The following is a 13657-nucleotide window of genomic DNA, read 5'->3' on the forward strand; positions in this document are numbered from 1 at the left end:
TCAGCTGCACCACTCAGGTTGGTGTCATCTGCAAACTTGTTGAGGGTGTGCTCAGTCCCACTGTCCATGTTGCCTATAAAGATGTTAAATAACACCGGTCCCAGCACTGATCCCTGAAGAATGTCACTTGTCACCGGTCTCCACTTGGACATTGAGCTGTTGATCGCAACTCTCTGAGCGGGACCATCCAGCCAATTCATTATCCAGCAAGTGGTCCATCCATCAAATCCATCACCAATCTCCAATTTGGTGACCAGGATGTCATGCGGGACAATGTCAAATGCTTTGCGCAAGTCCAGGTACATGACGTCAGTTGCTCTTCCTTTATCCACTGACGCTTATGATGGAACTGTAAATCCATCATAAAAGTTTGTCAGGCATGACTTGCTCTTGGTGAAGCCATGTTGGTTACCAGTCTGCCTGCTTTGAAACTTTGGTAGTTTGGGCATAAACAGCAAATGAACTCCACTTGAAACAGCTTTCTGGTGCATGATTATAGTTAACCTGACTTTGCCCAGAGTGGATCACATGCACAATTTGGCAGTTACCTATTCTCCAGTGTATATGAGAAAAGAAACTCAGACTGCTTAAGTTTATTAACTTTGGGACACTGTTCCAGAAGCATAGTAGATAATGACTCAGAGTTCAGATTCTGGATCTCACAAGGTTTGTGCTCAGACTATTGGATTGCATTGACTAATAAAATTATTTCCCATGCAAAATTAGGATAAGAAAGCTCTTCCCCTCATGATCATCAAATATGCTAATATAGGCAATGTCTGTATTACTGCATGGAATTCATGGGTTTAGGAAAATAATTCCAGTTTACATATGTGGGTTATTTATCTGTAATGTAAGCTTTTGGAAAGCATACACTCTTCAGAGCCATGAATTTAATCCATTGATAATCTTTGAGTTTATAAATACTCCTCCTGAAAGTAGACCCCATCATAAGCTGTGTATATTGAACGAAAAATCACATGAATAATTAATCCAGAGAGGCTAAAAAAAAAAACAAGAAAAGAACAGAATTCATCAAGCTTTTACATAATTATTTTTAATCCTGCAAAGGGAATTATTCAGAAACAGTAAGTACTGAAAGTATCTACAAACTGAAATGGAAGGAGTGTGGGAGGAGTTACACAGAGTAAGATTACCTTTGCCTCTGGATGTCTTTCTGGACTGAGACTTATTCTGACTTTAAGAAACCCTCCTCTTTTTATTTTGCACCTCAGTTTATGAATTTTATTAGTGCTCTCATACTGTGGAATTGAGATGACTTCACAATTTGCTTGATTTTCTCCACTACAGTTTATGAAGGTTTGTTTACATCTGAAATAGATAATTCTTTTTCCCTGCATGTGAAGAGGTAATATATTTATATTTGTGTAACTGTGGTGGAAGGAGACTAAAGCACTGCACACTTCTCTCATAAGAGGAAGGCAGAAAGATATTTATTGATATAAAATAGATATAAGATTGTAATTTGAACAATGATGACAGTGACTTAACAAGATTCAAAATCCCTAGATATCCTTGGCCATTTGCTACACAGAGGGTGGGGGTGCATAATGAATCTAAGATTGAATCTTAGCAAAGCTGGTATGGCTTAAAAACAATAAATCACTTACTGAGGATCTGTCGGCAAGGCATCACCATGTCCCAGGTGAATCTCTACACAGGCATTAAGTAACCTCGAGAGGTGTCCCTACTCAAGGGGAGATTCTGGTGTGCAGCCAGCTGCTTGCAAGGAGAACTCTCAAAGGGGCTCTGAGGCTGCTTGCTATTTATGGGGTAAGATGACTGACTCATCATCATAAAACTTAGAAGTGGATCTATTGAACCAGCTGTCTGAGCACACAGTTTGAGACAATATGGTGGTTGTTAACTGTCTCTGGTTAAACCCTGATTGTTGTCAGTCCCAAGGACAAGGTCTTGTGCACCTGCTTATATGCACTATGCCTTGGGCATAACAGCAAGGCTGGGTGTGGGGGCAAGGAGTGCTCTGTCACAGTAACCAGGATAACTTCTGGTAGCAAAGGATAAATGTTGGTCCCACTTACCTTATGGAAAAATCCAATGGAATTATGTTGGTGATGTTATCTGTATGCCAACTCATCTGTAAAGAAATGCAGAGAATAGTTCCTCCTGTTCATATTGGCTTCCTATTGTAGAAAAACAGCCGGAGACCTGCATGCGAGATAAATGTGCTTACTTGATTTAAGGAAATGAAACCCATCCTCTCGTCTCAAGTCTGGTTTCTGGACTCCAGAAATACCCACACTACTGAACTTTGTCGCTTTCCAAGCATCCCGCCTAATAGGGAATGTCTCCAGCTTATACTGACTTCCAAAATGTGAAGAGTCTAGCCCTATGGCTCAGAGGATGCTATCAAATATGTGTAAGCCCATGTGCAGAATAACAGAGCTCTCATTCCTACTATGATCTTCAGATCAAGGGAAGCCACATAATATGTTGCATCTTCCTTTAATTCTTCTTATATTTATAATTTGTGCCTTCTAAATAAGACACTGTACAACTTATTCTGATTAAACCAGATTTAATCAGATGCTGAGTTCCTACACATTGATACCAGTGTAAATGAAAGAAGAGGCCAGTTTCCCAAATGCTTACGTTTCTGGGGAAAATTGCCAGACTTTCCTCAGTGGACTGAAATCAGGATGAAGTCTGTTGAAGGTAATCCAAACACTTCAGTGTGACAGCAGTGGAACATGAGAATTCAGTTTGTTAAATTTGTTTTGTTTGTACCTGCAGGGATGCACCTTAATGAGCAGTTTTAGAATGTGAGTTTTCAATTCTTTGAAATGGATTTTGCTTATGCAAGAAAATCTTACCAGTTGTGCCAGAACGTTTATGCTACTGCTAATGCTGTCTAACTCATTTTGTTGTTTTGCTGAATTAGAGATACAAAAATTTGAGGACTGGCCTATATACAACCATGGTTTCCAGTCCCTAGCAGACATGGCACTTGTGTTCAGTACTAAGTATCTGTAGAGATCTTCAACATTGTGATATGAGAGGATTCCCTGAGCTAGAGGCAGTCTGTGTGACAAGATCAATGCTGCAAAGTGTGAACAGCCCAATTCCTACAGAAACCCTTCTGCTGGCTTGTGGATCTCATAGGAAAAGAGGAGTTTCTGGCACCTCCAGACCCATGCCTTAAAACTGCTCTGCTGTGGCTGTCTAAACGTGCTTTGTACACCGTTAAGATCTCTTTGGTAAGAGAGCAACCACTAGCAAACACCACTAGATGGAGATGTTTTCTCACGTTGTTCTCATTTGCTGGCACTACCTGGGGCTCTGCAATTTCTTAGTGCATTTTCATTTTTAAGGACTGCATATTAAGAAAGGGAAACGAGTTCAAGTAACTGTCATATACAAGAAAGCCTCATGTGTTTGAAGTGTTTGCACATCACATTGCACATAGGAATTAATGACGTCTAGAGTTTAGTTGTTTAGACTGAAAGGACTGAATTGATGTTGTTACACAAGTAGGAAAAATATAAATGTCAAACTACAAGTTTCTAAAGCTTTACATTTTCTTTTCAGCAATTAGAAACAGAAACAGGTAATACATGAAATACATAGGCATACTTGTATCTTTGTGACAGAAAATCAGAGAACGTGTTATTCTGTCTTTTCTACAATTTTTATGTCTCCTCTATACCCATTAATGTAAATGTACATCCGAAACTTCACTGTCAGGGCTTATTTGTGCCAGTAATGAGAAAGAAGCATGTGTATCTAACCCTAGGTGGAGAAATCATCTGCAAAACGTTGCTGGCTCAGAAGCAAATTGGAAGTGTAGACAGTGAATTTGTTTAAATACCGATGGAAAAAAGCTTTATTCGGTAGCAGAGGTAAAAAGTAGCATTTTACAGTGTAGATGATTCCACTTTCTTTCCAAGAGAACTAGAAACACTTTTACTACAATGCTGTGGTTAATTTTACTGTTTGAAATTCGCTAATTCTCATTATGACTTTTAAAATATATTCCATTACATTAAAGGCTATGAAACAAGAAAACAAAAATAGGGACAAAGACTGTATTTTACATTTGCTCATTTGCAATTCCTCTGAAATCAGTTAAATATTAAGCTACTAAAAACTTATTTATAACGTGTTGTCCTAAGTCAGTGATTCCTGCTGAGTCAGAGGCACACGGCTTATAAATCAGAGCCTAAGCACAGGTAAGTGAATCTGGGCAATATATAAAAACTCTGGAGTTAGCACATTTGAAACAGAAGCTCTAAAAGTAAACCTTTATAAATCAGCTCTCTAAGTCAAAGCAAGAACAATGATTTTTATTTGTCTTATAGATCAGGGAAAGTTACTCCCCAAGCAACTTGTGCAGATAAAGACTCTGTTTTTAATATAGCTTGATGTATTTATGTACGGAGAAACTGCAGACCAAAGTTAAGCAAGTAACATAAAAACTCTTAAGTACCAATCCAGAAACACTTTGACATCAAATAGTTTAACAGTTGGATAATTCAGAAGAATGTTTGGACAAACACAAGGTAGGGAATGACCACACAACAAATGACAACCAGCCAGGGGATTTTCATCTGCTATAAATTATGCACAATTTAATTAGAGGAAAATTATGAGGCCTAAAATGAATGTTTCCTACCAGTTTATACAATGCTTATTAAGCTTTCAGCATCAAAGACTGCACATTCATCTCTGGCTGGGAAACTCATCTTGTTTGTAAGCATTTATTTAGGCATACATCTGTGCTGTGATTAAACTCTAGCTTCACTGAGTCTGTTATGGCTTGTATTGCATTTGAGTTCAGGTAAAAATGCAGGGACTGTCCTGGCAAATGAGGTGTTAGTGTTCAGATGATACATAAAGGTAAGCAACTGACATGTCACCACCTTATTATTTTGCAAATAATTTTCTCCAATTTTGAATTTTTTTTTAAACTCTCAGTTCTTTGAGGCCAGAAATTTCTTCTTCAAGTAACCAGATTTCCACCTCTTGTTAGCATCAGTATCTGAGGAGAATAATTGCAAAGGAAGTATAGAGGTATTGTGGTAAAATGATATAGCTGATAGTTAGCAACAGGGTAGAACATGTTATTGTAAAAGGTCTCAGAAAAGAAAATCTTTCAAAAGTTCCTTACATTTAGTAGTAGCAAGCTGGACGAATACACTTCTTTTAAATTTGAGTTTAGCTTCCAGGATTGGCTCTGTCACTGTAAGAACTGCAATATTTGTAAGGAGTGTATGTATATATATGTCTATCTAGGTGAGTACATGAGTATATATATTTATATATATCTGGCTACACCAGGCCATATATTAATAGGCCAATCTGTTGAAACAACACAAACATTTCAATTCTATTTATACTATACATCAAACTTTATCTTCGGTGTGAATTACTGCCTTTCTGCAATTTCCAGATGTAACCTTCTTTCTTTCAAAACCAGTGATGGACCAGGTCTAAGCTTCATTTAAGATTGCATTTCCATCAAGGACCTGTTGTGCTTGTCAGAGACCAGGCATATAACGGAGCCCAGAAGGAACCATAAGAGACCAGAGGACGCAGTATACTCATTTGAGTGTATCTGGCTACAGCATGAACTTTCAGAGAAGATTAATTGAATCTGGAATCTGCCTGTCTTTTAGAGGAAAAAAACAACTGCAAACCTTTCCTCTGTGATTAAGACTTTGCTGTAACTGGTGTTATACATACAATATAAATCACAACTCCACTATACGTCTTTTTTTTATCCCATTCCAACAGAATGTTCCATATCCTAGTAAGGGAGAAGAGCAAATGTCCAAGAAATTCTGTAGATGTTTTGGTATTACCCTGTTTTATATGGCAATTTCTGAGTAGAAGGTAGACATCCATATTATAGAAACTTTATTTTGTCGGTGTTTGAAAGCATGCATTCGTTGCATATACAAAGGTTTATGTGAGTCACGATTAAAGCTGTGTATCTGAATTTTATGTAGAATAATTTGGTATGTTCATTGCTTTGGGAGAAATACTAAATGTCTTATTAAATCAGTGAGTGATTTGATAACATAGATATGTACTTGTATATCCCTAATCTGTAGCACATGAAATACAGACTTTGGAATAAAGGTACAAGATGAAACATGAAAGTGCATTTATAAAATTATAAAAACAGAAATACAGAAATAATGAACTGTTTTTTTCTTGTTATTTTTAAACCCCACCTATGTTTGAACTGTACAATCTATGTAGAAATGATCAGCTCAATTGTTCCTCTTTGTACAGAAGGTCACAAAACTTTGGCTGATTGTTTCAAATTGTTTTTCTTATTATGATCCCATCAAGATACTGAGAATTTGGCAAGGGCCCAGGTATTAGAGTTCATTTTGGTGAAACTGCCTTTCCTTCTGTCTTGTTCCTTCCCTTGTAATGGATTTGCCCACATTGGTCAACCATAGCAGAGGTTCAGGGCATTAGCTTACCTGCTGGCATGTGATGCATCAGAACAGCTAGCTCTTTAATGCCTCCTACCAATGTGGGTGATTTTACCATTCCTGCTTCATTCTTTATTCCATTCAATTTATATACACTGTTTTCTACCTTTTCTTTGGACCATGGTTCATTTTCTCTTCTGATTAAAAATGTGCATAGCACATTATATTTCATGTTTGACCGAAGATTTTTGATTTCTTCATACAAACAACACTGATCAATTAATTGCTCGTCATGCAAGATTACCAGATTGCAAATTAACATTTGATTGCTGTTTCTGCTTGTTCTGTTTCTCCCATGTAAACTTATTCTCACAGCTAGGTAAGAAGTTTCCTTTTTTGTGCTTATTCTGAATAAATATAAAAGTAGATAAATTTTAATCTCTAAGTAAAGAATATTTGATGACCCTTGAGAAATAGAAAGAAAACATCCTTGACACCAGGACCTGAGTCTATGTCATTGAATGATTTATGGCATAGGGAATTCACTTCTGGAAACTTTGAATCCATTTCAGTTTTCTAAATTTCCACTATCCCATTGGAACTGACCTATTAACTTTCCTGCTCTTCTGAAATACTTCGGTGCAATCATTCTACTCACCCAGCCAGAGGGAGTCTGGAAGGCTCTTCGTTCACCCGGGTACGGCCCTTCTCTACAACTGCAGGATTCTTGTTACGTGTCAGAAAAAAATTACTGGATGGTGGGTGGAAAGAAGACATCAAGCTAAAGCAGTAGAATGATGTAGAAAATTTTCTCATACTAATGAACTAAACAGGAACATTTTTTTTCATCTGAAGTCTGTTTTGGACTTGTCTTAGCAACAACTAAATGCCCAACTAGGGTTACTCTATTTGAAAATTAGTATATTAATATGCCATCTCAAAATAAATTGACAAGATACCAAGGAATTACATTGATGAGTTTCTGAAGAAAAGTGTTGCTGAATGGTTAATTTCTCTTCTGAATAGGATGCATAAAATGGGATTAGGAAGATGGGATTCTCTTCATCAAGTGTTTAAAGCCACAACCTGGCCCAAGATGTAAAGGTTTGACACTAGAAAGATGCCTCTTCCTCTATCAGTCTTGATCCAAAAAGAAGCTACAAAGGAGGGGAAAGCAGGAACTGTATAAATCCAGCTAGAATTGCAATGAACCAGAGATCTCATGTATGTCTTGTCCACATTAAATTTCCACTTTTATAAACTGACGACTCAGCAGGTATGTGAGGCAGACAGATTTCTGAGTGTTTATCAGAGATGAACATTCAGACGTTTGGGGATCCACCCTTCATCACCCAATATACAAAACCTGCTGGATGCTATTGCAACCAGAGAAATATATTTTCTACCACTGAAAACAATGCAACTGAAATTAAACCCAGACATCTCTGCTTAGTTAATTTATCTTTATGAAGGACAATCAATTTGATGGAATCCAGTGGAAAAAAATATCAGTTATATGCACAGACCAGGCCCTTCCAATCATTTTTGCAGCTGAAACATGATACAGAGTATGAAAATCCTAATCATTTCTAGAAATTGAGATAGAATACAATACAGCAGAATAAGATGCAAAAAGATACTCAATATCCTAAAATTTTCCTATACTCTTCGGCACAAAGAAAAGCTGCCAAAAATGAGTAGAAGAGTTCATAAAATATTCAGGTTGCTAAAAGCGCATATGTTATCGATGAATACTCAGAAGTGCCAAAAGGAAGGTAACAAAGCAAGCTCCCAAGAGAAGACTGGCACAGTGATGATGGCGCATACAACTGAAATATAATTTTCTCTTCTAGTCAGTTTTCTCCCAGTGTTTTATTCCATGGTGGGTTTTCTTCCTCAGGTTTTGCTTTATCAGGCAAAGGTTCTTTTTATAAAAATACTTACACTATTAAATGTATCCGATCAGGTAAAAAAAAATATATATATTTTTTATTCTGAGGAACATTTCACAGAATCACAGACTAGTAGGGATTGGAAGTGACCTCTGGAGATCATCAAGTCCAGCCCCCTACTAAAACATGTTCTCTACAGCAGGTCACACAGGAGAGCATTCAGATGGGTCTTGAACATTTCCAGAGAAGGAGACTCCACAGTCTCTCTGGGCATACTGTTGCAGTGTTGTGTCACTCTCACAGTAAAGAAGTTCTTTCTTGTGTTTATGAGGAGCTTCTGGAAGGGTGAGCGGTAGGGCAGCACAGTGTGCCTCTGTGGAGGAGGCTAGCAGTCTTGTATTTCCCAGACAGGCTCTGAGAGCTTCTTGTAGGAAGCCAGAACCTTCTCTGGTAGCCCAAAGCACCGCTGTATCTGTGTTTTTACCATGTGCCGCTCCAGCTGCCTTTTCACAGCTTCATCCAGGATCAGTGGCTTCTGCGCCCTGGGCACCACCTCCACATCGAGCTCTGATGGTCGCTGAGGCATCTGAGGAGCTGCGCTGTCCTGCAGAGGCCCCACTCTACAAACTGGCAGGCCCGCTTCCTCCTCTGGTTTCCTTTGTGGGACGACGTGGGCCAAGGTCTCCTGGACTTTTTGGGGCTCAAGAGCATCTGAAAGCATGAGGTCAGGCTGGGCCACGGCAGCATGACCCAAGTCTGCTCCATGCAGAGGAGTGATGAGTGACAGCTGTGAAATGCAGCTGCCATCATCTGCCTTGACGTAAGTGCAGGAGCCATCCTTGGGAGGGGGCAGAGGGGCCCTCGAATAGCACCCGGCTTCTGTTGCTACAACAGCAGCAAGGGAGTTGTTGCTCCAGGAGGACAGAGAGGCCCTTGAAGAGCACCCAGCTCCTATTTCCTCGATGGGTGTGAGGGTCACATTGCTCCTCGAGGACAGAGAAGCCATCGGAGAGATGCAGGCTACCACTGTCATGTTGGAAGTGAGGAACTTGTTGCTTCTAGGATCAAGAGATGCTCTCAACGAGGGACACTTTTCCACTGCCTCACTGGAATTGAGGGAGTCATTGGTGTCCTCTGACATATCCATGATTGACCAGTGGAAGAAGGGGATGAGGGAATGCTTTGGTTAAGCAGCAAGTGAGAGGGGAACATCCCCAGCAGCCTCAGCAGCATCCACCAACCCAGGGCACAGCCAGGCCCAGGCCCGTGCCTGCCCCGGGACTCCTGGCCGAGCCTGGCCAGGCCCTGCTGGGACATGGCCTCTCATCCCAGGCAGGCTCAGCACCAGCCTTGACTCCTACCTTCTACTTCCAGAAGGCCATAATGATTTTGCAAAACAATATAATCAGCACATTCCAGAGGATAAGGTAGAAGATACTGTCATCTTCCAGGTTGGGGAAGAAGCTCATTCCCCAGAAATCAGCCATGCCTGTGATGTGAGAGAGAGCCAGGCAGTCAAGCTCCTCTCTCCAGTCAGCTCAAGTGGCACCCAGCCTCGCTCTGCCCCAAATTTGTGGTTGTCCCTCATGTGATGCGGGTTGCCGTGTCACCAGCTGGAGGCTATGCCAACACTGGTAATACAGGGACAGTGGGATGTGGCACAGCCCGGCCAGCTCAGCACAGCAGGGCCATGGCCAGCCTGTCCCAGTGCCCAGCCCTGGCCCTGTGCAGGGCCACACAAAGCCTCCGGCCTCTCACCAGGAAGGACTGTATCCCAGGCCCTGTGTCACGCTCCCACTTTCGAGAGCCCACAAAGCTCTTGTTGGCCCTCATGAGTCCAGCAAGGCAGTGATGGCCGTGCTGCTGCTGCTTGCTGTTCCCTGATATTTCATTTTCCAGTGAGGTCTCTCCCCATCTCCAGTAGATAGGACCATCTTTGCTTAATTTATACATTTTTTTGAACCAAGGAGAACATTTTCCCCTTTTTAAAAATTGATTATTTTATTTTATTGACTACCAGAGGCTTGGAAAACTAATGTGGACTTAGATGTATAGTTTGTAGATGTCTAAATTTGAGTAAATTATTCCCATATTCTTGTCTTAAAATAATTTCCTACTGACCTTGAGATATTCACAGTATCACCATATAAAGGTTTAATCAGGCTCGCAAAAGCAGTGACACTGGTGAAGGTACAAGGAGCCCATTTGGACCTCCCCATCTGCAGGGACAACTGCTCCCTAAAATGTGACCATTCAGTGATCCTTTAGTGAAACTATGGCATGGTTGCCTGGCTCTGGCTGGTCAGCTTTGCACCTACACAGCCTCTGGCTCATCCCCCTTTATCTTACTCCAGCTGGGGGTGTGGGAGAGAATGGGAATGAATAGAGTGAGAAAATTCATGGGCTGAAATCACAGAATTAAAGAACTGTGGGGGTTGGAAGAAACCTCTGGGGATCATGAAGTTCCCTGCAGTTGCTGATCCAGACATGAGAGGTGGGGAAGAAAGGAAGGTGATCTCACGCTTTTCTTTGTAGACTGGTGTATGTGGAACCAGAGTGCTGTAGTAGTGCTGGCACTGGTGATTTTACTCTGGAATCAGTAGGCAATTATTTTTTGGGGTATTCTCTGCCAAGAAGCCCTGATATCTAGGGCTATATTATTCTCTGTTATTAGGCAGGGGAAGTTTAGATATCAGCTCCATATCAGCTACTTTCTTCTGTAGAGTAGGAAGCCAGGGTGGGACTGAAAACAATGACTTGCTCTTCATCTCAGAAAAAAAAAGGGGGACATCTAGATGATTGTCAACGGTTTACGGGCGTTCAGCCCGGTTCCGTGACGAAGGGGACGGGGGATCCACAGGTCCACACCCCATGAAAAAGGAAAAGGGGAAAAGGGGTAAGGAGATGGCCCTGAGAGCAAAGAACAGCGGCAACAATCTGAGGAGAAACAAACTAATTTACTAAATAAGATATCGGAATGCAAAACAACACACTGTAATACAATATAATTACAATTTAAGCTGATAAATCCAATACAGAGAGAGAGAATGTCCCAAAATCAAGGTAGGCCTTACTCTATTACCGACAATAAGACGGCTGGAGAGCGAGGTGCTGCCAAGATGAGAGATGGCAGAAAAAAGGGATGAGGTCTCGTGATCTGCAAGTTTTTATACTGCGAGCTTTTATCTTTTCCCTCCGGCTGGAAAACGGTAACAGAGGAGAAAAGTACCGTGGGGACTGTAGTAGTCCTTCTCTTCTGAGAACCAGGTACATCCACTACTTGATGTTATGATGTGGAATACCAATAACCAAAAATCACAAAACCATGACAATGATCTAAACATGTTCTTATATTCTTTGGAGTATTGTGTCCAGTTCTAGGCTCCCCAGTACAAAAAAAGACAGGGATCTCCTGGAAAGAGTCCAGCTGAGGGCCATGAAGATGATAAAGGGCCTGGAGCACCTCTCTTATGAGAAAAGGCTGACCGACTGGGTCTGTTCAGCCTTGAGAAAAGAAGACCCAGAAGGGATCTGATTCATGTCTATAAATATCTAAGGTGCAGGAGGCAAAGGGATGAGGCCAGACTCTTTCAGTGGTGTGTGGCAACAGGACAAGGGGAAATGGCCACAAACCAGAGCATAAGAAGTTCCACACCAATGTGTGTAAGAACTTCTTCACAGTGAGGATGATGGAGCACTGGAACAGGCTGCCCAGAGAGGTTGTGGAGTCTCCATCTCTGAAGACGTTCAAGACCTGCCTGGAAACCGAGCTGTGCAACCTGGTCTAGGGAGCCTACTTTGCAGGGGGGTTGGACTTGATGGTCTCTAGAGGTCCCTTCCAACCCCTACAACTCTGTGATTCTGTGACTGGTGTTATTTGTCTTGGGGTCTACAACAGCAGGCTAATGCTGCGTCAGTTTATTAATGATGCTGGAAGGCAGTGACCAGAAGTGGAGAGGATATTTAACGATAAGCCATGGAAGGACAAAATGCAGGGTGATACGTATACTACATATACTAGATAGTATATATATACTTTCTAATACTGATGAGGAAATCTGAAAAGATTTGAATAAACATTATCAAAAAGTTTGGATTGTCATCCTGATCTTATCTGAGTCTTAAGACTTAACCGGAAATCTCACAAGAATGGGTTTTCTCACAGTATTTCATAACCTTCCAGACAGATCGTAAATACTTATGGTATATCAGCAATTCTAGTTACAGCTCTGACTTTAACCTGGTAGTGTAGAGAGGCACAACATGAAAATTGAGGGGATAGAGGGAGGAAAAGTTATTTTTCATAAGATTAAGAATTCTAACATATCTAACTCAAGGAAACAGTGGCAGAAAGCATATTCTAAGGATGAATACAGTTCATTAAAATGGAGTAATCTAGTGGAATCAGTAGGTAAAAAAGACTAGATTAAGAAAAACAAATTTCAAGAGAAAAATGAGTGCAAGGAAAATAATTTCCTGATAACATTTTCTGTTTAGTGGAAGGGTTTTCTCTCAGAGGAAATAGCAAAGGTTTTACAGATTAGGACTTTCAGGGCATAAACCCAAATCCTTTGATGTTAACAAGGGTCCCATGATATGTAAATGCAATATATACTGGTTGCTGAATGTAATCAGTGTTGCTTAGTCCTAGAGAAACTAGACAGATGGCTTCCTTTAGAGAACAGACATAATTGTATTGCATATTTCTTCCCTTGCTTTTAGCAACCAAAGGTATGGTTTTAATGGTTTCCATTCTAACTCCTTGCTTGGAGTCACTGACAGCTGTTTTGGGCTGAAATTTACTGTGTTAGCTTCTTGTGGAATAAGGTTACTTGCTTGATAGCTGTTAGTTAGAAACTTCCTAGCATTTGAATACAAAAATGGTGGGAAGAGGTTTTTTTTCTAAATCTCTAGTACAGGAATGACTTGAACAATATACAGGACTGGAGAGACTCTGAAGCTTTCAACTTAAGGCCCGTGAAACACTGTGGCTTCGACCTCTGTGATTTGTGAGCCTCTAATCCTGTGGAGTTCAAGAGCCCATCAGGATTTACTCTTCAGTTCTGAAGAGCTCTGATCAAGCTGGACCTAGATTTGCCAGCAAGAACAAATGCGATGGCTAGCACTAAAATTGTGCAGATGTCTGTAAATACTACTGCAGACTCATGCTCATGCTTTTCTTGACCCTTAGAAAAGTTAATTTCTGATCAGAGTTGACTGTGATAAAGGCATCACACAATTTCAGTAGTTTATTTCCTTTACTCTTTCAAAGCTCCTGTAGGCAAGTAACAGCTCAACAGCGTGTGTGTGCTATCCAAGAATATTCATTCAGTTAAA

The sequence above is a fragment of the Numida meleagris genome, chromosome 3 (assembly GCF_002078875.1).
Source record: "Numida meleagris isolate 19003 breed g44 Domestic line chromosome 3, NumMel1.0, whole genome shotgun sequence".
NCBI lineage: Eukaryota > Metazoa > Chordata > Aves > Galliformes > Numididae > Numida > Numida meleagris.